The sequence below is a fragment of the Amia ocellicauda genome, chromosome 19 (genome assembly GCF_036373705.1).
Source record: "Amia ocellicauda isolate fAmiCal2 chromosome 19, fAmiCal2.hap1, whole genome shotgun sequence".
Taxonomy (NCBI): domain Eukaryota; kingdom Metazoa; phylum Chordata; class Actinopteri; order Amiiformes; family Amiidae; genus Amia; species Amia ocellicauda.
The window spans coordinates 18,282,438-18,309,035 of NC_089868.1; the positions used below are offsets into that span (position 1 = coordinate 18,282,438).

Sequence of the window (26,598 nt, forward strand, 5' to 3'; positions counted from 1 at the left end):
GATTATGACATTGAGCGTGCAGACAAGCAAGGAGACTGACACTCTTTTAATTGAGTGGCATTTTCTTTAATTAACAAGTTGCAGGGTTCCAAAACTATATAACATCCCTACATCTTGCTATAGATGTAAACATAACTGAAATTGCTCTATAAAAATATTAACATCCATGTGTAACAGGCCTCACTGTGTACATGAGTTTGATACAGTGACATAAACCCTCAGTGAAATCTGTAGAGTGTATAAACCTCCCACAGTGGCAGACCTGTTTTTTGAGGGGGTTCTGGCCTGTTGTGTGTGGTTTGAATCCTGAGCGGGGGGCTTCATCCCACACCGGCTACACATAAGATGTTTTGCATAGTCAAAGTTTGAAGCCTAGCTTTGGTGAGATGCCTGTTTGAAAGTATTCTGTTTTTGGATCAGGAAGGGACATGAAAAGTCTCATTGTTGTGTTTCTTGACCTCTGTCCAACAATGTCTCAAACACATAACAATACCTCTTTACAATGTAAAATGTGTTGACTATAATAGTCACTTGAAGTGCTGCACAATGGTGAATTTCAGTGAACGAAAATATATTACTGGACATACACATATTCCCATTTAGGTTTTGCTTGAGTAAACAGTCTCATAGTCCTACCCAAACTATTTACTTTACCATTATAGATGAAACATCAAACCTTGATGTTACTTTGTCCGTCATAAATGAATTACTGGGTTAGGAGCTTCTTGAAAGACCTTAATAGTGATGTCCTTCAGAGAAACCAATTTAGCCAGCTAAGTGCTGCCTGCTGGTACACAAAATTTCCTATATGCAGCCACATAACAACAACAAAATAGCTCACTTTATTTCAGTGAGGTGGGTTTGAAGTTGGAGCTGGCAGGGGTGCAACACTTACTGTGTCTAGCACACAGAGCCCTGGTTTAAAAGAGTGATTGAGCCAGAAACGGAGTGAGAGTGAGAGAAAGAGTGAGTTCTGCATAGCAATTTGGTAGGGGTGTGTGTGTGTCTCGCAGGGAATGAAAAAAGCAGTTTTGCTGAAAAGTGTAGAGAATGGGACAGATGAAATAGCCCTGGGAGGAGGAGATGAGATGAAGAGTGTAGAGAAAGCTCGGACCATTAAGAGGTACAGAGAAAAATCTATATTATGTGGTGTGAAACCTAAACTAAAATGATGCATTCACACACTCTAAAATGTCTTTGTGCCTAAGCCTATTTATAATATTCACTACAAAGATCTGTAAAGGCAATGTTCGGATTTGAACCAGTAAGACCATTTTTAGCTAGGATTAAGGCTTAAATCATCCTTTATAGAAATTACAAGGACGGAAACATGTATTCAATCTGGTAGATACGAGTGTACTGTGGCTGTCAGAATTATTTTATATTTCAGATACATTTTGGCTGAGCAAAACATGTACATAACCCTTGATATAAATGTGATTTCAAGTGGGTGTAATGACTTAGTGTTTTACAACAGGTTTGAACTGGTTTGATAAAAAAAAAAGTCAAACATATCCCCTGATTTTCTAAAGCTGATAAAAACGTACATCTCGATATTAAAATATATACATCATTTCACAATTTCCACAAAGCTCCATATTAAGAGGAAATCTGATCATTTGAAAAGCAGATTTATAAATAACGATCATGCCTGCATTGATTTTAGATTGCTTATGTCTCAATATATTAATTTATGGCATTTCTATACAATTTAATCCGTGACAAAATCCTGCTTGTGCCACACAAAATGTCCAGTAATGGTATGCATCAAATGACATGCACTGATACCTAAAACGGATATTGTTATTAGATATATCTTTGTGGGGGTTGAATCCTTTAATTTGACAGCTTCTTTTGCACACTGTATTGTCTGACTTTTGAATGTGCTGTTTAAGGAGAGGGATACATCTCCCTCAAGAAACAAGAGACTTTGTCAGTACAAATTTAGTTTGCCAAGAGTCACAACAATTTTTTTTTGCAGACGACTGGCTGAAATACAGGAGAAGCATTTCGCTTTCATTAGCCAGCCTGTCCCTCCAGGCCTCCAAGGCTCTCTCTATCCTCTCCCCCCCTGCCTCCTGCTTCCCCAGTCCTTCAGCAGCATCTCTACAGCACGGGCGACCAATCAGGGCCGGAGAGGTGTGGCTTCTGGAATCAATTGGATGGGGATTGTTGAAAAGAAAGAGACACTTTCCTGAAAGACAGTGAGGAGCAGTGTCTGAGTGTGATTCACAGGCGAGGCAGAAACCGAGCCACAGTGCAGGGCTTGACAGTGAGTGATGTGTCTCGCACTGGCTGCGCTGCACGCTTTTCCTTGCACACAGAAGAGGCTCACAGAGGATTGCCTGGCTCTGCCTGCAGGTGCAGTTTCTTTTTTAAAGGGCAAGGTTGCTTAAAAAAAAAAAAGACAAGAATAATGAATCACAGGGAGGATGCGAGAGTGCAGTTTCATGGGATGCATTTCCTTCCACCACTGAAGGATAGTTTAATCTTCATTTAAGGATACCTGCTCTGTTGAGCTAAACCTAAAATGCCTTGCAGGTGCTGTATCCAAAACTGATTCAAACTGTTTTAACTGGAAGTTCACTCATTTAAAAGGATTTTTTTTATTTTGAAATGTTGGTATTTTACCCTCTTTCTGAATAGCAACACTTCAGGAACAATGACTTTGCTATTGCACCAGTCTTGGATACCAGCTTGTGGTGTTTCACTGGTTTAGACTCTGATGCCAACGACTGGATTATTACAGGCACAGTTCTCCAGCTTTCAGCGTGGCAGTCTCAGGTGAGAGAGAGAGCTGCATTCCTACAGTGACAAAAAGACAGCATTCAGTAAAGGCGTCCTCAGCTGAACACATAACCTAAACACATAACTAGGACAACTGGTGGACCACCCTTCAGAGACTGGGTAAGTTCTGACTGGTACCAGCTGGAGTTGTGTGTGGATCAGGATTGCCTCCTCCTTTGCAAATAACAATGACTTAAATTTACCTGGTAAATATGCCTGAGACAGAATGTAAAATTATTTGTCATGCATGCATCTGCTTCAGATAAAATAAGGACTACTTTATTAGCAGTATTTATTTGTGTACTATATTGGTTATGAGGAATTTGCTCTCTCTTTGCTTTCCAATGTTTTGTGGAAGTATTTCTTTCATCTATCCCTTTAAAGTTGAAATTATGCCAATGACAATGGCAACTTATATCGAATTAAAATAGAGAAAGAAAGACAAGGAAAGCTTAGGGAAAACCAAACCAGAATGTATAATTTGTGTCTTGTTCATTCAGGTTAGTTACTAATATGGTAAGTATTAATGCTCAGGTATATATCCAGTATATATGCATCTACGTACCAAAGTGTGCTTACTGTGGTCTATTAGGTTGATCAAAAATAATACTTAGTTGTTTACCAGACTTCTAAAACTGGCACGTTCATAATAATATGTGTATTTCATAGCAGAAGTGATCCAGATTGCTCACAGTCTATACTCTACAGCTGTGCGTTCAGAATCAGATGTCGGCTTTTGCCAAGAAGCTTTATTGTATGCACAGAGCAGCAGAAGGAGAATGGATTTCATAAATCCCCTGGACTGGATTGAGGAGTGTGCATTAACAACTCACTCCATGGTGCTTTTACGAGAGCAGAGTTTTGCCGACAGTAATCATCTAAAATAAGATAAACAGCAAGATAACTGTGAAGGTAAAATAAAAATCCCCCTGACTCCATTCTGTTTTAATCCGTGGTAGCTTCAGTGTTCAGTTACTTGGATACTTGCCTGGTAAAGCTGTGTGGGTAAGCAAGATGTGTAGGAAAGTGGAATTTATTTTCTAAAGATATTCATAAGAAAGGCTAGCTGTCACAGATCACTGACAGTATTTTCACCTTTGTGTCTCTTTTGCTCAGTTGTTTTCACTCACACATGCATATTCATGTCCTGTTGCTTATTAAAATTGTGAGATTGGAGGTACACTCAAAACAAGGTGGGGGGGGGGGTTAAACATTAAACGTTAAATAATTTATTGTAAATATAGAAGTATATTTTATAAAAATTCTCAAGGAATATGAGAAGCCATGCTTTGCTGTTGTTTTTTTATGTTCATTTTCTATGTTTTGTCTTTTAGCAGAAGCATTAAGATGCTGTTACAATAAGCTAACTGGGTTAGCTTTAAAATTGTATTTATTTCTAATGATGATGCAAGCAAGAAAATATTTGTGTGTGTGTGTGTGTGTGTGAAGAACTGCAGAATTATGACAACACAATATGCATTTGCATAATGATAGCTAAAGCACTGGCATATATTTCCTATATAAAACATATTACATATTTTCTATATGATAATCATAATACTTCTAATATAACATTATGATAAGCATCATTTTCCCTTTTTATTTAAAGCCAAGCTCAGAATATCCCTCAGTTTGACCTGTTGTCCATTCATGGATCAGTGATTTTCCTAATGAAATGCATATGTCAAACATTACTGTGTAACGCTGCAGGGAGAGAAAGTCCCAAGTATGCAAAATATTATTACAGCACTGCAAAATTGAGACTCTGGAAAAGATATGTAAAAGCACCTCTAACACAGATCACTGCTTGGTCACTTGTGCTTTGGGAAGACAGACGCTCAGCTAAGTGTGCAGTAAAGAGTTAAGAGGTGCTGTAGATTCATGCATCAGAGTGAGATTGGTGCTAGCTACTTATATGCACTTGTTTTATCCACAGAGGGGGCAGGATAGAGCACAGCACTGGGTATGGGAGACACTGCTGGTAGAATAGGAAACTGACTTTGAAGTCAGAAATTACTGCAGTCTGTCCAAGAACAAAGTCATAATGCCTGTAGAATAGTGGCCATATTAATGACATGCTATTTACATATTTGAGGAAAACAATAATACTACTACTACTACAACTACTACGAATACAAATTATGAATACAAATAATAATAATATTAATAATAGTTATTATTCTTTGTTATGTATACCAATGTGTTCTGACGTATCCAATGATGATGATTAAGCCAATGTAGATAATAATTGTAATAGTTATTCATCATGAGATTGTTGGAGGAAACCCCAAGACATTAGTGTTGGCCTTTTTATTAAAATTACCTATTTATTTTCTAAAAGGGCTCCCTTCCAGATCTCTTCTTCAAAGGAACAAGACAGGGTAACATTTAATTTGTTTCACAATGCAGAGCAGAGAGAGCAGCAAAGGATCAGTGAAGGTATAAATGAAATATTGATAAGTCAAATCATTTTCACGGAGGCTGGAATTTCAGCAGGCCACAAAATGATTGCATTAAATGTAGCGGAAGATCAAAGCATAATACTAGGTACGGACTATATTTTAGGGCAGCGGTGGATCTGATACTGTCATAAAACTGTTCCAAAACACACTGGCGTGGAACAGTTTTACTCTGTATTCAAATGCGATTCCATGGACATATCTGGGCAACTTGCTCATTTAAAACATCTGTCGGGCAACGACTGTAGTGAACCCACCTTAAGAAGAAAATTTAGACACGCCATATATGCCAAGGAAAGTCAGGGTCATTGATTACATTTACATAATAGCCGAGGTAAGAAATCGTGGTGAAATGAAGCAAGAATTATTGTATGTTGCCGTGTGACCCTTAATGTAATTGTTCCCATTGACTGCACACATGAAAAGTTAAGACAACAAGCTGATGCTGGAGAAATGTAAAAAAAAAACATGAACACAGGAAGTTAGTAATGCTAATATATGCCTTGATGAGGTAGTTGCCCTTGGTTGTTATTCCTTCCTGTTACCCATCAACTGAAGACCATAATTTGTTTGGTTTATTTTTGTCTATAATTAAATGTTTAATGTATGAGGATAAATTATAAGGAAACATCCTAATATCTTCTTTTTTGCTTTTTTTTCTTCTGTCAGAAGTTCCAATTGCTTTGAACTAACTTACTCGGCAATTACACAAGGGGCGGGACGTCCTGATTTTTTAAAAAGTTGAGTTATATAATTTGCCTATATTTTGATAGATTTGGTAAAAAAAAAAAAAATGAAATAATTTTATTTTTGTCTGTATTAAAGAAACTCTTTTACTTTACTGCAGTGAGAAGCAGCAGAAAGATGACACATTTTGTCAAGGTTCAAGGCAGGCCATGTGAGATTGAACATCGATGATCGCAGATGGATGCCAGACCAATCAGACCCTGCAGCATGTATCTGTACCCTACCTGCACTGGCCACTGTATTGTGGATAACTATCAAAGACAACAGACTGAACCCCATTAGACATGGCAGCACAATTTGGGGAATCAGAAATTAAACTTTCACCTTTGAAGGCCAAGCCATGAATCTATAAAACACAAGCAAACAGGATCAGATATTACCAGGATCCTCCAATTGAACATACAGTTGTCTTTCATAGACATGAATCCACAGCTTATATTCCAAATGTGATGGAAATGTATTAAATAATGTGTAGGATTTGTGTACACAGTGAGGGAGAGAGAAAAGAGTCACTGAAAAGCAGAATGCAGTTTCATTTGTGTTACGGTTAAGATCCTCTAACAGCAGCCTGTAAGCAGACAAGACAGCTGTGGTCATCCTTAATCCTTACTAACTAAAGGTGAGGAGACATCAGTTGGTCATAAAAAAGGACTGTACCATAGTGCACGGAAAACTTTAATACTATAGCATTATTTTAGATCACCTTCTGTTGCACCTATAATGCCACCCTTGGCCTCAATATACCAAGATGGATGGTAGTTGTTAACAAAACCTGTGGCATTTAACACAGTCAGAGTGACCTTTCCTTTCCATGGGAACAATGTATTATGAATCGATCAACTTCTGACCACTGGATCTGTTAAGGAAATGCTATAATGAAAGGCCATTCTTTAGAGGCACACCATCCCTTACATATACAACTCAATTATATAAGCACAGATATATGAGTTTTGATCGTCTTTGCTCTGTGGAAATTATAGTAACAGCATGTTTAGGCTGAGGAAATGTTTATGTATCTCAGACTTTTTAGGGCTTATCTTATGTTTGCATATGTAGGAATGTCTCTGGGGGGCAATAGTATTAAAGGTTGTAGCTCATCTTCTTAAATTGTTAATGGGCTTTAAAATCATAGTTGAAAAGTGCTTAGGAAAGCGACTATCTTTAAACAGCCTGTGTACTACATTCAGAGGTCATGATAACCTAAAGTACACATTCATTGATACACAGATAATGTATCTCTTCCTTCCCACCTTGGGTCATGTCTAGCAGCGGCCTACAAGGCTAACACAAGATTCTCTACTGCAGTTCAAGGCATTTGGATTTGATTATTTCTTCTTCAGTTTCACATTACATTATTTAAATCTACATTTGCATCCCCCATCAGATTTAAATATCTCTCCACTGCTCACTGAAAATCAAAAATGACTCAAAATATCCTTAATCAGCTTATTTTATATTTTAATCTAGATCTAAAGTTTATGTATGATACATTAAGCTGTATTTTCTATGAAGGTTTTATTTCGTGATCATGCCATAAGAACAGATTGGGACTGAACATGTCCTTTTATATTGTTAAGTCTTTGCTTATTCTTCACATTTCACTCCAATGATTAAAGCAAGACATTTAGGCCACAGTTTATGTAAAATCACAGTTATATACTAACTGTACAATTCCAGTCTTCACTAAAATCTAGTGTCCCTAAATCCACATCTTTAATTAAATCAATTTTCTTTCATTTGCAAACCAAAACATGTATGTATTTAATTAGAGATTCATCCTTGTGGATTTTGAAATTATGTCAGTAATCGAAGCTGTAATTATCATCCGAGAACTTACTATGGCATTCGCAGTGGGGCCTGCTCTGACACAGGCTATTGTTTACAGTTATTATAAAAATACTTTTGCTTCGTTGTTGAAAGTCTGTTTTAGGTCCTACTGGGAAAAGCATCTCCATAAGTATAACATTTAAAATTAAATGTTTAAAAATTAATCAAAAAGACTGTAGGATGTAAATATTAAATCTGCGCCTCTTTATGGCCCTAAACTTAACAAAAACAGAATGATTATGAGTTTTATCTCTATTTATGAATTCCACACACAGAAAATATTAGGTCTGGACAATGGCAGGGTGAGAAACCCATGTCCCAATTAATACTCATTAAACCATTCCTACACTTACACATGTATTAATTGAATATTACATATATATATATATATATATATATATATATACACTCACCTAAAGGATTATTAGGAACACCATACTAATACTGTGTTTGACACCCTTTCGCCTTCAGAACTGCCTTAATTCTACGTGGCATTGATTCAACAAGGTGCTGAAAGCATTCTTTAGAAATGTTGGCCCATATTGATAGGATAGCATCTTGCAGTTGATGGAGATTTGTGGGATGCACATCCAGGGCACGAAGCTCCCGTTCCACCACATCCCAAAGATGCTCTATTGGGTTGAGATCTGGTGACTGTGGGGGCCAGTTTAGTACAGTGAACTCATTGTCATGTTCAAGAAACCAATTTGAAATGATTCGACCTTTGTGACATGGTGCATTATCCTGCTGGAAGTAGCCATCAGAGGATGGGTACATGGTGGTCATAAAGGGATGGACATGGTCAGAAACAATGCTCAGGTAGGCCGTGGCATTTAAACGATGCCCAATTGGCACTAAGGGGCCTAAAGTGTGCCAAGAAAACATCCCCCACACCATTACACCACCACCACCAGCCTGCACAGTGGTAACAAGGCATGATGGATCCATGTTCTCATTCTGTTTACGCCAAATTCTGACTCTACCATCTGAATGTCTCAACAGAAATCAATTTTGGTGAGCTTGTGCAAATTGTAGCCTCTTTTTCCTATTTGTAGTGGAGATGAGTGGTACCCGGTGGGGTCTTCTGCTGTTGTAGCCCATCCGCCTCAAGGTTGTATGTGTTGTGGCTTCACAAATGCTTTGCTGCATACCTCGGTTGTAACGAGTGGTTATTTCAGTCAAAGTTGCTCTTCTATCAGCTTGAATCAGTCGACCCATTCTCCTCTGACCTCTAGCATCAACAAGGCATTTTCGCCCACAGGACTGCCGCATACTGGATGTTTTTCCCTTTTCACACCATTCTTTGTAAACCCTAGAAATGGTTGTGCGTGAAAATCACAGTAACTGAGCAGATTGTGAAATACTCAGACCGGCCCGTCTGGCACCAACAACCATGCCACGCTCAAAATTGCTTAAATCACCTTTCTTTCCCATTCAGACAATTCAGTTTGGAGTTCAGGAGATTGTCTTGACCAGGACCACACCCCTAAATGCATTGAAGCAACTGCCATGTGATTGGTTGGTTAGATAATTGCATTAATGAGAAATTGAACAGGTGTTCCTAATAATCCTTTAGGTGAGTGTATAGACCTCTTTCCTCTTCCCCATGGTTTCTCTTCTCTACTAATTTCTGGTCAAAATGAACCAATAACAGGTAACCTTTCTCTAAATCATAAAAAAGGCAGAACTGTGGTTCAGGTCTTGTTATCCATTGCCTCTTGGGATTCTGTGTGCTCTCCTTTTTTTAGATAAGTAATGCATTAGTATCAGGTCAGCGATGAAGCTGGCGCCCAATCCTTGATTTGGTTCTCAGATGCTTTAGGCTTCTGGGCTTTTTTTGAATCACCTGAGCCTAAAGCCTAGGTACTCCTTTGGATTAGAGACCAGGTCATCACTGTCACTTCCTTATCTATGACTTTCCTCTGAAAATAAGGCTTAGTGAGCCTTGTGATGTTTCTGAGATTACTACCATGCAGGGAGTAAAATCCTTGACCGATTAGATGTCCTTCAGTGGAAAGGGCCCACGGCTCCAGAGTATTATAAAAAATGCTTCTATTTTCATTCTAATAATCTTGAGAAGATCTCCAGTCCCTGGTTGGGAGTTAGGTGCACACTCAGATGTCTCTGCGGATTGACACACAAGCCCTTGTGAAATCCAAAGGCTTGGAGTTTCAATGGTGTTTTCACTTAAAAAAAAGGCTAAAAAAAGATTTTGCTTCCAGTTATTATGCTCTGTGGAACACTGACTCATCTGTCTGTCACTGATTGATATTGATGGTCTCAGAAATTTAAAAATGACCAAGTCATGAAAATGTATCAAAGTAGTAATATTACAAACCTTCAGCTTCTTGTGGTTTTCTGTAATGCCTTTTGGTCATGTAGCTACACACTATTGTCTTGTCGTTCTTTGGCACACTAGAGATTACCTCCCTGGGACTAACCACAGGAAGTACATAAAGCAGCTGTTCAGAAATCACCTCAATCTCCCTTGGACAACTGTATGATCAGGGAACTCAACAGCTAGTGAGATTAAACACAGCTCAAATATCACTGGTCTCCACTTCCTCAAAGCCAATATACCACCTCATTAAAACATGCTACATTGATCATAATCCTGAGAATGCTAAATTAAGCAGATGTCCTGATTATCTGATTATGTGATTACATAGAAGGATGATCTGTATGACGGCTTTAAATGGATTATTACTGTTAATAAAGGAAAATAGTAACCATAACTGCCCCCCCTCCGTTATGTTAAGCTAGCAGATGTTAAAACTGAAGTTTATGCTTACATTATCACGTGTGATGGAGTTACAAATTAGTTGCATCCAGATATATTTTATTTTAACATTCTTAATTGGTTGGCCATTGTTGCGTCTCTTCACCTAGCTGGGCTTCTAGATTCTGTCTACGTCATCACTGAAACTCCAGTTATTCTCTTAATAATGTACACTGAAACGAGAAAAGTTAAACGCCACGGGAAAGTAAAAATATGGTCCTTAATTCCTAAATAGGATTGAAGATATTGTATGAAAACAGCATCGTGTGTGAAAGCTGGCATCACCTGAAAGTGTTCAAGTTTCATCTTCAGGTCCTGAAAAAGATGTGCTGTGTTCATTGACCTTATTGTCCTAAAGTTGCTTGGTTCATAAAACGGTTTCTACTTTGACGTAGAACAGCTAAAGGCACAGATCAGCTGCAGGAGGATTACGCCGAATTTCAGGAAGATTAAATGGCATTGGCACAAGTGGTCCAGTATATCTTAATAGAATCCGGAGGGTACTGTGTTGAGTCAAAATGCATTGTCTTGTCGTGGTCATTTTTTCTCTCATATAATAAAAAACCAAGGGCTGAGAGTCATCAACAAGTTTATTGGCAGCATCAAAAGGACGTCAATCCTGCTGACCCACTAAAGGAGCTCATTGAAAGTGTTTTAAAATAAATCCTTTTCACTCTCACCCCACCACCCCTAACTACAAATATGTTTCTAAAACGAGTGATGCCATGCCATTTTTCTACAAAAAAACAATAGAAAAATGTATTTTATTGCACAGGTTAGACCCGGTCATCAATGTACGTTGAATGCCATCACAGTAAAACACACAAAATTACTCAAACCTCAGCAGTATTATTTTATGGTAAATTACACTTATCAAGCCACATTGTTCAGCAGAGTGGACAAAAGCATGAATATTAATATACTGAAAGTGAAGCATACAATATGGAGATAAAAATGAAAACAGTTCATGCGTGTCTCATTGTGAAACTTTCTACGGTTCTACTTATCAAACATTCTATCTTAACTAGCTTATTAAATGTCTGTAATACTGAATCAAATCCAGCCTAGCATAAATGGCCTTCATGCCTATACTTATGTTGTTCAAAACTGGCTGTACTGGCATCATTGTGAAGTTTTAAACATTAGGTTCTCAAAGGTCAAGGTACTGTGCAAACTCATGTCAAGAAAGTAAAGGTCACGAGAATCAGACTTCCTTATAGATAAGCTACAGAGGATTCTCTATACTCCGACAAGCATAACAAGTAAAATACAACTTTCTACTTGTTCTTGAACCAAATAAGAAGGTAGACACCCTGAGACAGTTACTTGATTGTGTGCCACGGTACTGAGTTTGAAAATAAGGAATTAAACTCAGAATACTACTGAGCAAGTACTAATGAAAAGATTAATCATGTTTGTGTCACGGGACATCCAGGCGCTTTACGGTGCAGACTGGGGGCTCTGTTTCCTCACAGCATGCCGAAATAAAGGTCACGTACGTGCAGCTCCCCTCCGCACGCCTGCCTGGGATCTGAATACACACTAGTGATCCATCAACTTTCCTAATCTGCAGTAGTGCGCAGCCGAAAGGACACCATCGCTCTCTCTGAGGTGACACTATCAATGTCTTAACCCAAAACTACAGCTCATCAAGTGTGGCCCCGGTTACTGACATGCAGATGCTCTCGTATCTCAACAGGGGCCACTGGAACAACACCAAGATCACCTTGATAAATCTGCTGAACACGCATGCACTGCAGCAGCAGACTTTTAAAAAGAATAACTTTTACACTTTAAATGTAAAAGCACTGAATCTAAATTGGACAGAGGCTTGGCAGAAATATAGATTTTAAAAGGACGGTAATTAAATACATACTTTACAACTAAGTGATTAAGTGATTACGGTTTCTTGAATTTAAGACTGTGGCCGTTAATATAATATCGAGGCATGTAGGGAATAGGTGGTCTTTACCAGATAAAAATGTTGAAATATTTCAATTAGTGGTTTTAATCTATTGTCCATGGAATGCTAAGTTCACTTTAGGAAAGTTAGCATCAAATAAATCAATGATAAGAGATACATACATTAATTTAATAGATTTAACATGGGGTCTAATTTGCAACTAGCTGTTAATTTACAAATAATGCTGATGCTCTTGCAGTTAATGGGGATGATCAAGTAGAGAGCAGTGTTATCCAGGGAAAGACCTTTGGCTCTCATTTGGAGTCATGTCTGTTTTCACTGTGTACTAAAATAAATGCCTTGTCTTCAGAAGATAGTGCTCACACACAGCAAAATTAGCAAACCCAAATCATCACTACTGAGATTACAGAAACCTGTACTCAGGATCCCTACAAGATGCAGTTTTGCCATAGGGTTAATAGAAAATAGCCAAGATGTCTAGGATATTTGTTTCACATCTCAAAATAAAACTGGCAGCGAGACAATTTTTGTAGTGTTTAGCTGACTTTATCAATCAGTAAGAATTTCATTTTTTCTGCCAGGGAAATAAATGCACTTGCTGAACATCAAGGTATGGACTTCTCGTTAGCTCAGGGGTTCTCTGTCAGCAGGAGAGCTCCCTAGCTGCCCTCCCGCTCAATCCTGTGACCCGTTATTGCTGAACATGCTCTTTTAGATTACATAATTAAGGACCCTTGGTTCAATCCCAATTAAGCAGAATTAAACCAGTGTCTTTCCTGAAGAGTTTAGATAATGATTTGCGAAATGTCTAGGAAGGGCCGAGGAAGTCATATGTCCTTAATCACATTTTATGTAAAAATGTTGGAGGCTTAATTCCCCCATTCCTACCAAGAAAGAAAGACGAAAAGGACAGAAGAAGAAAGAAAGAAAAACAATAATGGTAACAAAGCAGACAGATATCAACCTTTGAATGTAAACCACTTTTTGTAGGAATAAAACCAAACTATATATTTGTTATCATACTTGAATATGGAAATGTGTATAGACATTATACAGACATTTTCTGGAATTAACAGGGAATAACCCATATTTAATGACAATATGGATTCTTACCATCAATTTCTAAATACTATTAAACAGGAAGCTACGCAAAACTTAGCTGCAGACATATGTTTTTGCAATCAAGCAGTCATGTAGTATCAATTGTATAGACAGCTATAGTCATTTTCAGTAATATCTCATTTTAAATGCCAAAGATTTATATAAAACAATATAAGAATATGAATATGTCTAGCTTTCAAAATCAAAAAGCATATCCACAACAGCAGTTTTTCATTGCTAGAGCGGATGCTCCCTCACTCTAATAAAGCATAAAGCGTAAATCTGGAAGCCAGACTTTCCTGCATCTACACAAATGTAATTTCCTTATTACTGGGGTACTAAATTAAAACTACCCCTTACAGAAGATTAATTTGCTTTCCATGATGTATGATAGCTAAAGCTAACAAGCATCAGTTCCTTGTTTTTCCTGAAAGCTGACTAGTTACAAAAACAAAATTAAAATGTTTTAATTATTTCTTTTTGAAAAGTTATATACATTCAGTATTTTCCACGAGTTTTAGGCTCATTTCTGAACTGCAAAGGCACCAGTAAATAGTGAATGAATGTCTCAGTATTTTTGTTTCCCATATTAAAATGCAGACCACAAAAGAAAATAAGAAAAAACAATATTTACTTTCCATTGCAGGTTTAGTGAAATATAAATTAGCTGTGGGGATATTTTAAGGTAAGGGAATAATTAAGGGATGTAATTTACTTTCACACAAATTACATCATTGGGTTATAAATTGTTCAGCAGTGGTTTGCCAGTCATCCAAAAAACTACTTACATGACTGGCTGTGTCAGCAGTCCTGACTGCGAGCTTTCCCTGATGATCACTCCAAATAATGTCCAATCTCCACTCCAGGGCAAACTCAAGCACTGCTAGACTGTGTGGCATCATCACTCTGGTTTGCCTCTGAATTTTAGATTCACTACTTTGTTGTACATGATTTGTTAGGTAACTAAAACTTTTATCATCTTTACTTAATTCCATTTCAGCCCCTACAACTGATCTCTGTGATGCCATTCTTCTGTATCTACTGTTGTCCTGGTTTACAGAAACCCGAATGATTACTGTGTTTAAGGAGAGAATAAAGGATCACAAGGCAAGTCAATTAGGTCAATAGATTAAACCGCACATTAGTGTTGGTCTCCAGTCACCAATGTAATAGGTTTTCCTCAATTAGTCTCCCATTCACATTAGTTCAAATCACGGGACTAACATTTAATTTGGCACCTTTACATCTCTTTTGTGATGATCAGAATTTAATTGAACTATACGAGTTACATAACTAAGTATAAGAAGGCCTAATACTATTTGTCGGCACGGATTCAAAAAATGGCTAATTAGTGCCACTTGTCTGTGTGTTGCACAAGTACCAAAGTGCACTACTTCAGCAAAAAAGCTATATGTGTGTTTTAAATACTTTGAACGGACATTTTAAATATGTCTGAGTTTTGAGGTGACACATATATGACCCTCCCCCCACCCAAAGCACCCCCAACATTTTATCCATTTGAATGTAAAGAAATTCTTTAACAATGTAGAATTGGACTGTAATTGTCTATTGAACAAGGTCTCTTGCGGTAATTGTCATGCAAGATTGGATAATGGGGGATCAATGTGCCAAGCACTTCCAACCGCCTGAAAAGTTATTATATCTGAAAACTTGAAGCTCTCTCACTAATTCAGAGTTTTTCATGTCACATCTGAATTATGCCATTGTAAAACTTAAAGGTTTTACACTGAAACATGATCTATGCCATTTTGTCACAGTAAATTGTTTCTGGTAGAGTATTCCATGGTCAATAGATGTTACAATGCTGCTGCTTAAAGATTTGTTTTTTATACTTCTTCCAGTTGATGTTGAGCTGTATCTTTCCATTAGCAGGGCTGCAGGAGTAGATAGGGCCCGCGTTGCTGTCAGTTGCATCAGTCCCAGGAGACTTCTGTTGTTTGGGAAGAGTCATATGAATGGAGTTGGCATAGAAGCATTGCCTCCAGCACAGTATTGAAATCTCTGAAGGGATTCCTTTGAGGTGAAATCTAGGATAAATCTTCTGGGCCCACGGTTACTTGAGATCGGTTTCATTGATATTTTTAAATAGTTGAAATTAGGTTTGGATGGAGATCTTTGCAGTTTAAAAACTCGGGTTTGTGTATTATATTAGGAAACAAATTTAATCTGCTAAATACAAAGCATTATACTGCAATTGTTAGGAATTGATGACATCAAACATGTTTTTATTATGGTTTATTGAAGCAGCTCATACATTAATCTACAATTGAGCTTCATGGACAATATTTAATTTAATCATCAAAACAGTAACAAGGACCTTATTACTAATGTATACAATCTAAAGTCTGCATCCCTAAATTGTCTGCCCATAGGTTATGCAAATAGCAATCTCTGTGTAGACATGGCAGACCTCGTCCTGCGTAAACTAAACACATCTACAGAAAACACCTCTCTGTTCGGTATTTCCTGTAAGTTGTGGGTTTAGCCTCATTCTGTAAAACTTAATTATTCAATTTCAAAAGTCTTCACAGAATATCTATTAGCTCTTGTTTATTATGAAGTTTGCCTTGGACTCCTTGATTATGATACCCCGGGTTGACATGCACTGAAATGCTCAGAAAAATCTACAGAGTACTTAACGCTTCAAGATGAAGGTCAAAATATTTGCATTTGCTTTAGTTTTCCTGAAGTGCTCCAGTCGATTTGAATTCAATGCATTTCATGGAAATTACGAAACGGTAAAGCTTGAAAGAGCGGTCAGCTGTGACATCCCGCACCTGTTGGTGGGTTGCTGTTCTTTCGGTTTCATTCAAAGGGTGAACACTTGGGCGCATTGCTGCCGTGCTACGGGGAAATGAGCCTCGGATATTCTCCAGATATGCATGTGCCCAGGGACCATTTTAAATGTGCACTTGAAAACAAATGAATATATTATCATAAAACTAAACCTGTTTAGGGATGCGGTGGAAAGATTCTTCACGGTTTAAATTGGTCTTAGAGCAGGGGTTTCAGACTAATTTGGTGGGGGGGGAGGTTGGGGGGTGGCGTTGTTTGTATTTGTTCCAACCCACTTCCCAGTTACTTAATTAGGCTGATTGGCAGATTGACTGAATTAATTTAAATACGTCTCTACAGACTACAAATGAAGTTAGGGGAATTTACATTGAGTCAAAAGAATGTAAGAAGACATCCATTTTAAAAGATCTTAAAGTGATGACATACAGTGAGGGAAAAAAGTATTTGATCCCCTGCTGATTTTGTACGATTGCCCACTGACAAAGAAATGATCAGTCTATAATTTTAATGGTAGGTGTATTTTAACAGTGAGAGACAGAATAACAACAAAAAAATCCAGAAAAACACATTTCAAAAAAGTTATAAATTGATTTGCATGCTAATGAGTGAAATAAGTATTTGATCCCCTATCAATCAGCAAGATTTCTGGCTCCCAGGTGTCTTTTATACAGGTAACAAACTGAGATTAGGAGCACTCTCTTAAAGGGAGTGCTTCTAATCTCAGCTCGTTACCTGTATAAAAGACACCTGTCCACAGAAGCAATCAATCAATCAGATTCCAAACTCTCCACCATGGCCAAGACCAAAGAGCTGTCCAAGGATGTCAGGGACAAGATTGTAGACCTACACAAGGCTGGAATGGGCTACAAGACCATCGCCAAGCAGCTTGGTGAGAAGGTGACAACAGTTGGTGCGATTATTCGCAAATGGAAGAAACACAAAATAACTGTCAGTCTCCCTCGGTCTGGGGCTCCATGCAAGATCTCACCTCGTGGAGTTTCAATGATCATGAGAACGGTGAGGAATCAGCCCAGAACTACACGGGAGGATCTTGTTAATGATCTCAAGGCAGCTGGGACCATAGTCACCAAGAAAACAATTGGTAACACACTACTCCGTGAAGGACTGAAATCCTGCAGCGCCCGCAAGGTCCCCCTGCTCAAGAAAGCACATGTACAGGCCCGTCTGAAGTTTGACAATGAACATCTGAATGATTCAGAGGAGAACTGGGTGAAAGTGTTGTGGTCAGATGAGACCAAAATCGAGCTCTTTGGCATCAACTCAACTCGCCGTGTTTGGAGGAGGAGGAATGACCCCAAGAACACCATCCCCACCGTCAAACATGGAGGTGGAAACATTATGCTTTGGGGGTGTTTTTCTGCTAAGGGGACAGGACAACTGCACCGCATCAAAGGGACGATGGACGGGGCCATGTACTGTCAAATCTTGGCCCTCAGCCAGGGCATTGAAAATGGGTCGTGGATGGGTATTCCAGCATGACAATGACCCAAAACACACAGCCAAGGCAACAAAGGAGTGGCTCAAGAAGAAGCACATTAAGGTCCTGGAGTGGCCTAGCCAGTCTCCAGACCTTAATCCCATAGAAAATCTGTGGAGGGAGCTGAAGGTTCGAGTTGCCAAACGTCAGCCTCGAAACCTTAATGACTTGGAGAGGATCTGCAAAGAGGAGTGGGACAAAATCCCTCCTGAGATGTGTGCAAACCTGGTGGCCAACTACAAGAAACATCTGACCTCTGTGATTGCCAACAAGGGTTTTGCCACCAAGTACTAAGTCGAAGGGGTCAATTACTTATTTCCCTCATTAACATGCAAATCAATTTTTTTGAAATGCGTTTTTCTGGATTTTTTTGTTGTTATTCTGTCTCTCACTGTTAAAATACACCTACCATTAAAATGATAGACTGAATGTACAAAATCAGCAGGGGATCAAATACTTTTTTCCCTCACTGTATATGTCTAATTGGTAAAACATACACTTATTAACTAAGTGAGAGTGCCAGTCTGACCTCTGTTTTAAAGGTCTATTTAAAGTATCCTTCTACCACTCAGTCCATACATAGTAGATTTTCAAATAACCGGTCTACTGGATTTGCTTGTAGATCAAAATATAAAAATGCAGCCCTAATCCTGTCATTTTGTGAGCCGTAGTTTGAAAACAAAGTAATGAAAGCACCCTATTAGAAAATGCTGTGGCAGCACTTTTTAAAGTTTGACTGAAACTGCCATTTTCCTCTGGATGGTTTCACTTACACTGTAAATATGAGCAACCGTATGGACCTGTCAAAATTCTTTGGTTTGTCAAGTAATGTCAGAGACAACGCCGCTAACCAAGCAGAGGAACCTACTCAGCAGAAACGCCATGGGGGAGAGCTGGGGAGGGAAGTGATCAGAATTCAAGGAATCTGAACATCTAACTATTGTTACATTTTATTTTCATTCTTAAAATCTGTGCCTTATGTTTTTTCATTACCGCCTTTAACTATGCCTTCCTTTTATTTTGTCATTATTCAAACTGTGATCTTAACTGCAGAATGTATTCATGTTTTAAGAGCTTGCCCTGAACACATTTGCTGCATTCGCTGGCAGACCTTGTACACGCTGTGCAACATGGGCTTCAGAGACATAATTCACTTTTCTTTCTAGCACGAACGAGATAAAGTGAGTTCCTGTTGTAATATAAGAATCTAGATGCATGACTAATGGACACCAGAATTCTAAATAAGTATATATTTCACAGACATTGCATTTTAATGTTATTCTGCACAACATATGGATAGTTAGTAATGCATATATCATAATCACCAATAATCTGAATTGCATTATAGACATTCTATACCCCTTCTACAGTGTAATTTATAATTCTGTACATTGTTAACATTTCTGTATTTTCTGTTTTTTCGTTCCACCACTTTGGATGCCACTACAGTTCACATGCATTAAAAAAAGCAAACAAGCTGTGAAAGTTCAGAGAGGAGATCTCTGAGGCTTTTCTTGGTATCTACCCAGTGGTTCTTTTGAACTTGTAATGTGTGAATGAGTGTGATCAGCTCTGGGCACAATCTCAGCCTTCTTCTTTTAAATCACACAAAGAATGGCAATAATCTTATAGCACCAGATGACTGAAGTTAGAGTGAGGTTGCACGCTGGCCAAAGGCAAGGATAATATCATATTTTATCCACCCATATCTGAACCTCCATGTAAGATGCTCTGTAAGCAGCAGTGCATTAGCAACAAACCAGTTAAATTAATATTTTCTACACTTGGGGCTTAATTTTAAAGAGAGACACGCACAATTACCTATAGACCTTCTCGTGCAGAGATCTTCACGCTAATTTCTCCAAGACTGATCTCTCGGGAACTCGATGAGACAACAGCCCCTCTAACAGTAAACCAAGGCGATGAATGATGTCTGGCACTGTAATAAGATTGCCTGTTTTACACATACATATGATTTCACACTGCCCCAGATTTTCTCCACTTTTTTATTTTAATATATGCACTGAAGTATATGACACTTTCCCTTTACTATGTACAGTGGAGGAAATGGGGCATGCATAAGGATTGGGAGTTAAAATTTAAGTTTTATATTTAAATCGACCAGTATGATGTCTACACAATGTCTGCTTAAATAGAAGAGTGTCCAAAAGTTGTTTTTTGAATGGTGAAACATTTGAATGATTTCTCAATATATGGCTAATTAAGAACAGTACATATTATAAGTTGTGGAAATCTCTGAATAACAGATCCTAGTACTTTTTGATGTACCAAGATGATTAAACATAACCATATCAAGCAATGACAGGTCTGTCTCTTTATTGTGCAGTTTCTTTGTTGTTGTTTTTTTTAAGAATAATTTGTAAAGCCTCTGTATATCTCTACACAGCGCTATGTAAACGTGAAATGATTTGCACCTTTTCTTTGGATCTGTCACAGATTTTTATTATACTTCTTAAACAAAAGCTCTTTAAGCTGACATGGTGTGTATAAAATTATGTATAGCATTCCTATGAACATGAAAGCACATACAAAAAACATATAATTACGCTTAATAAATATTGGAGCCTAAATCAAACATTCTGAATGAAAGCCCACAATGACAGCATCTGATCTACGGCAGTAATAAAAAGCCATTATTTCCTTGGATAATCTATTTTAAACAAACACATTTCAAACAGGAATAATATTAAGTGGAAACTTAATTTGCATGCTTTTATTGTGCCAAAAGTTATTACTGTAGTGTTAAGTGTTGTCCACTCTTCACCACAGAAGTGTGACAATTACTTAGAGCAGCGGCCCTGTTCATAATTTTGAAAACAAGCCATAGAAATGGTATAATTAATGACATAATATATTGTCTGTGAATATTCATAAGATTTTATAGGATTCTGATACTGATAATAATTCAGAAATACTGTATCTTTTTCCTCTAGAATCACAACAGTCTTCATTCACAGAAATGCAAGCTAAATATTTTCTTTGCATACAATCACACAGGCTATTTGCAGTCCCTTCATAATAACATGTTACCAAAGGTGAATGATGTGTCATATCCTCTGCATTTTCCCTTCACAGCATAATAATAATAATGTAAAAAACATTCAGAAGAAAATGAGGTTTCCTCAATTCTGAATGCTTTAATCTTTAAGAGCACTTAACAGTACTTTGGGGTATTGCTAGTCATCCAGGACACTCCACAGAAATGTCATCCGATTCTAGATTAAATGATTGCAGTGCTTCCAGAATTGATGATTGTAACTCAAACCATCCCAATATATTATTGTTTATTGAAGCATTCAATACTTAGCAACCTTAATTAATCAAGATTTATTGCATGACCATCTAGGGTAGGAGGCATTTACAGATGCACTCTCTCTCAGATCATATGACAGATGCTGGTCCCTTTCATCTGATTCATGAATAAATAGCATAATAAACCAAGTTATTGAAAGTAATCCAGGAACGGATGTGTAATAATTGTTTCCTAAATATCTTGGGGGTTATCTTTCCAATTACGTTTTCTAAATAACAAAACAACCCTACATGTTTATAGTACATTCAGTAAAACCAACCATTATTAAACAGAAGCACAAATGTTGCCACAAAAACAGGTCAAATATTTTAAAATGATCCTGCTTTCAATACCGGTGACAGGACACCATGAAGTGAACTTTAGTCTGAGCATGTAAACATTATAAATAAGACACCACTTCCTGGTTGCATATGAAACATATTCACCTTGAGTACTGTTCCCTGAGCTTAGAGATTGCAGTCCATCTCAGTCAAATGCGATCTGTAAAAAGTGAATAGGTGGGTCAAAAGACAAAAGCTTTTCATTGTATTCATTAGCAGACATTTTAGAAGCACCACAGAATGAGATGGAGTCCCTGGAGTTCACTACACAGCATATTGGGTATATGGGGACCTGCTTGACCTTCACTACTTCTGCATTGGTTAACTGCTCCATATCTGTCTGAACTTATTATCATATATGAACGTAGATCTTCCCTAGCTCAGATGCTGCCAGTTTCCATTTAGGCTCACTGGGCAACTGCACTTGCCTAGACTTACCCCCGAGTGGAGCAACTCATTACCTGTTGACCTGAGCTTCACGCACCACAAGCCCAAGTAGAAATCTTATCTATAAATCAGGACAGCTGAATGGTTATTGATCCTGTAGTGCACTTCTCATCTGGACCCTTCTTCCTTTTGACAACCCCCATGTACAGTTGAAACCACTCCACGAAATAAAGAGTGACGATTCGAGCGCATACTGGTGCTCCACTAGCAACAGCAAATTATGAGAATGCAGGAGGTGTTTAGTTTCTTTCCCTGGCAACCACACCTGGATTTGTATTGTATCACTTTCTTCTGCAAGTGAACGTATTTGGGACGATAAAAACAGGTGTGTTATATTTAATGGGCAATTACAACATTCTAACAGGCCTAGTGTTTCATAATTGACAACACCTTATAATGAACACTCGGAATAATATTCACATCTTCTGTCAGTAACAAAACAGTTGCTATGCGGAATCCATTTTGCTAAACTTACCTCCAAGGTGTGCCTCGCTTTGAATACCGATTTAAATTTAACCATGAAATCCTATACCTGTGAGACTTCCAACCATCTGGTCTGGGTAAAACATCATTTTCTTCGTATTTTATGTTCCACATGTTATATATTAATGCCTAACTATTGGGGGACCACAGTGTGAGCTATATTAGTTATACCCTTTGATCAATCATGGCTCATGAGGATCAATAATGGATCACAAACACGTAATATTCCCAAAAAGCAATATACAATTCCTTCTAAGTCACAGAGTCATCTTAATATCTACGAGGACTGAAACTCTGAACGCTGCGGTTGAGTTATCTTATACTGCAGCTGTGGCTAAAATATTGTATGTGCAGCATGAAATATACAACAGAAACCTTAGCTGCTCCATATTCCCCTGCACTGCTCAAGACCGCAGTTACCATATTGCTTTCTGTTAATTACCTCTTTAGACCTTATCCCCTGTAATTCTCTTCAGTCCCTGAGAGACAGCTGCTTGCTTCCAACCAGTCTGCTCCTGTCAATACCTCCACATGGGCCGGCGTTAAATGCACTGAGGCATCTTAGGTCAGCCGAGCCAGTGCACTTAAAGTTGTTTTTCCAGGCATAAAGAAATAGTTTGGTGCATAACTGCTCAGTGTAACTGCAGGTGAACATAGCTGGTGGGGGTTACAATGTCAAAAGCTCAATTTACCATGAGATAAGTATTACCGTTATTAGCATGTGGATGGCGCTTTTTGAGACATCTCCTGCAAACCAGTTTCAGACAATAAAATAGTCAATCTATCAGGCAAGAGGTCATCTGACTATCTCTTTGCTCTTTATCTCGTTATTGCATTGCTTTATTGACAGCGGACTTGTTCATTACTTTGAAAAGTCATATTAAATAAGGATGCCGCTGTATTTATTTTCACGGCTTCAAATCTTGTGGGAGATTATTCACGCTAAGACTTTGTGAATCTTTCATTGATTTGTATTAGGATTGGCAGGATTCGTAAGACACTCAGCGCCTGACAGGTAGTTCTGTGTTGGAAAGAAACAACTGGCTTTTAAAAGAATCTCAGACATGAAAAAGTTTGTATCTCTGGTAATTATGGGGGGTACCTGCTAACAATTGAACATGTAGTCTATTTATGTGAAGTGGAAAGCACTTAAAAAAGATTGTTGAAGGCCAACAGCTGGAGAATAAGGAACAGCAGATCATGTGTCCCTAGATACCCTGAGATTCAGAGGCAACAGGGATGCTCATTTTTTTTCCCAACAGCTGGAAAATATTAGCTAACCCAGATTCCTGTAGATAGATAGTTGGTATCTTAATTATCAAGCACCAGGGAAATTTTGGAGGTATTGATGGGCTTTAATTACCCATATGCTCATGATCCTGCCAGTTGCCCCAGTGGAAGTTCTTGTAACATGTTTTTACTGCAACACGCGGCTCAGTTCTTTTCAAGTTGGTCCTTGAATTGACTTCGGACGTCTATTTTTGGAAAGTCCACATCATGGAGTTTCATTCCACATTTGCATACTTTGTCTTGTCTCTAGTTAAACAGTATTACACAATATGCCTTTGTTTGCATAATATAAGGTTACAAAAAAGAGGATGGCAGGCAGACTAGCTTGTTATTTGGTTGTTAGTATCTTATTGATCCATATATCTCAAGGGAAACTAACAACAGTATAGCCAGGTAAAGAGTTAGCATCCTTTTTGGGGTTATGGAATATTATCACGGGTTTATCCCAGCATTTTCGGAGCGGGAGAAAGTGATTACATATGCAAGTCACAACCTATGTCCGGCTGAGAGGAATGACATGAACTATAGCTCCTTTAAGTTGGAAGTATTGGCTCTTAAATGGGACATAACATTTGTGGGGAGTGTATCCCCTTTATCTCCTGATAGTCCAGTATATAAGGTTCGTCCGGAGGAACAATTTGCGAGTCAGTCGAGGACCAGTGGAGGAGCCAGGTGAGGAGGTGAGATGGGAAGATCTGGGGGTAGTTGAGACAGAGCGGGGGGCTGGTATGGTGTGTTGGCCATGGTTAAGTCACACTGTGTCCCCACCAGTCCCTATTGTTAATAGATATCGTTTTGTTAATTTCACTTATCTGTCCATATCTGGTGTGCCAAAACCAGAGATCAAAAGAACCTGTTTGAAGGAGGAACATAAATTACTCTACTAGTTGTTGACGTTCTAGTTCCTCTTAAAGCCACTAGGCAATGAAGCGGCTACAACTGGGACACTATATGTATGAAGAAAAAATTAAATGTATGAACATAATTGGCTCAAATATGATCTAATTCCTCGATCTCACATCCCCCAGGTTCTAAGCTTTTGATTCAATTGTTTCTTTCTTGTGAGTGGGATAAGTTAAATGGTTAAAGACACAGTCTACATTTTAACATAGAATAAACTGTGTCTGGGGGTTTGATTCACAGTACATAACAATCCAATTCAGCTTCAAGTAGAGGAGTACAGATCTAGTACATGCTATGTATGCATGACAGCTGTTCAGTTTGGGAGTGCGTGGGATGTATACTAATAATTGCTATCATTCTTTTGTCACTGTTGTTGAACTTAATTGCTTGGTGAAGCAGTTATTCAATCCTGTACTTTCTCTGCATTGGGGGAGGGGGGGGATCACAAATTTCCAAAAAGGTTCAGGTTGCCTTGCTGCTTTCAATATGACTTCAGTACTCAAGGTGCTGATAGCCTGAAAGAATAACATTTGCCATTTGCATTACAACCATTTGGCACTTAAAAATACATGCACTGCTCAAGGAGAACTACCTTCTCCAACAAAAGGCCATGTGTAAATTACTCGGTTCTGAAAATTAATAATTGGTGGCGCATTTCCCTAATAGAGAGGTTCAAGTGGCTGAAGTATATTTACTGTACATCTCTGCCATTTGAATGTCTTATTTTTTTATAGGTTTTTACTTTTTTTGCCCTTTTCACTACCCCTCTATTTTAAACTGTTATTCAGAGAACTCTCTGCCTGTTTCTGTTTGTTGTTTGGAGCTACTTTCTTAATTGAGTCGTGTCTGCACATTTCTTATACACTTATATACTGCTGCATGCGCTAAACGAGAATTGCTCCATCACAGCTAGCTGGAGTGTCTATACACAGCAAAAAAATATTGAGAGTTCAAAAGGATAACCTGGCTTTGTGATAATGAGTCTGCAGCTGCATCCATGAAATCAAACCAAATAAGATAAATATAGTAAGAGCCCGAATAATCTGTATGTGATGGCAAACTAAATATAATACAGTTAGATATACATAAATAATACACAAAAACATGATTTTGCTTTGCAACCTCGGCAGTGAAATAGCTGCGCTGTGGTTGAGGTAAATAAATCCCAGGAGAGCTGGTAAATCAACATGCCTAAGATAACTAGATGCTGCCATGAGTGGATGTTTCTTGCAGTATTTATTCATAGAAATAAAAAAAAGCAATGAGTTAAAGGCTTATTTTGGGGGGCTGAGAAAATGAAATTGCCTGATGAGTGCATACCAATCTTACTTTGCATTTGATATCATTACTCTTTTACGGTTGCCTCCACCAAAGCTCAGTTAGGTTTAAATGCTATTTGAAATATTGGGGCATTAACTAGTAAAATATTATCAGCTGTGCTTGGCATAGACTGTTATTTGAGGACAAGGCACTAGGTGGCAACATTTCACCTGTCAGAATTGATAGGGGGCAAAAGGTAAGCCTATCAATCAATAAATCCCACTTTTCCCTGTGCAAATACCTGAACATGTTTTTGGTTTCCTCCTGCTTTGTCAAAGTAAAGAAAGTAACCTCCATTTGGCAATATGTGCATTAAATGTCAGGGCTAAAATTAGCATTGCTCACACAGTCTCCATGGCATTTACTGATTGCAGGAACACGTTGAATCTTTTATATGTATTTTATAATTAGCTAGGATCTCAAGAGATGCCAGGCGCAATCACAGTGTGGTTTGTATGGGAAGCTATTGTGTGAGCCAGTACCCAAAGTGTTTTATATCACTTAAAAAAAACCTACAGGCAGGAACAAATAGGGCAAATAATTTGTTTTCATTGAAAGCTTG

The 26,598-nt window shown here is 38.1% G+C and overlaps 1 protein-coding gene across 1 annotated transcript in view; it reads left to right on the forward strand.

The window, feature by feature from the left end:
• The first annotated feature begins 2,213 nt into the window (after nucleotides 1-2,213).
• The window catches only part of brinp2 (bone morphogenetic protein/retinoic acid inducible neural-specific 2), a 69,195-nt gene continuing 44,810 nt past the window's right edge, over nucleotides 2,214-26,598 (forward strand). The window contains exon 1 of the mRNA XM_066692287.1: nucleotides 2,214-2,907. The gene's annotated coding sequence lies outside the window, so the exon portion shown is untranslated. The remainder of the gene's footprint in view (nucleotides 2,908-26,598) is intronic.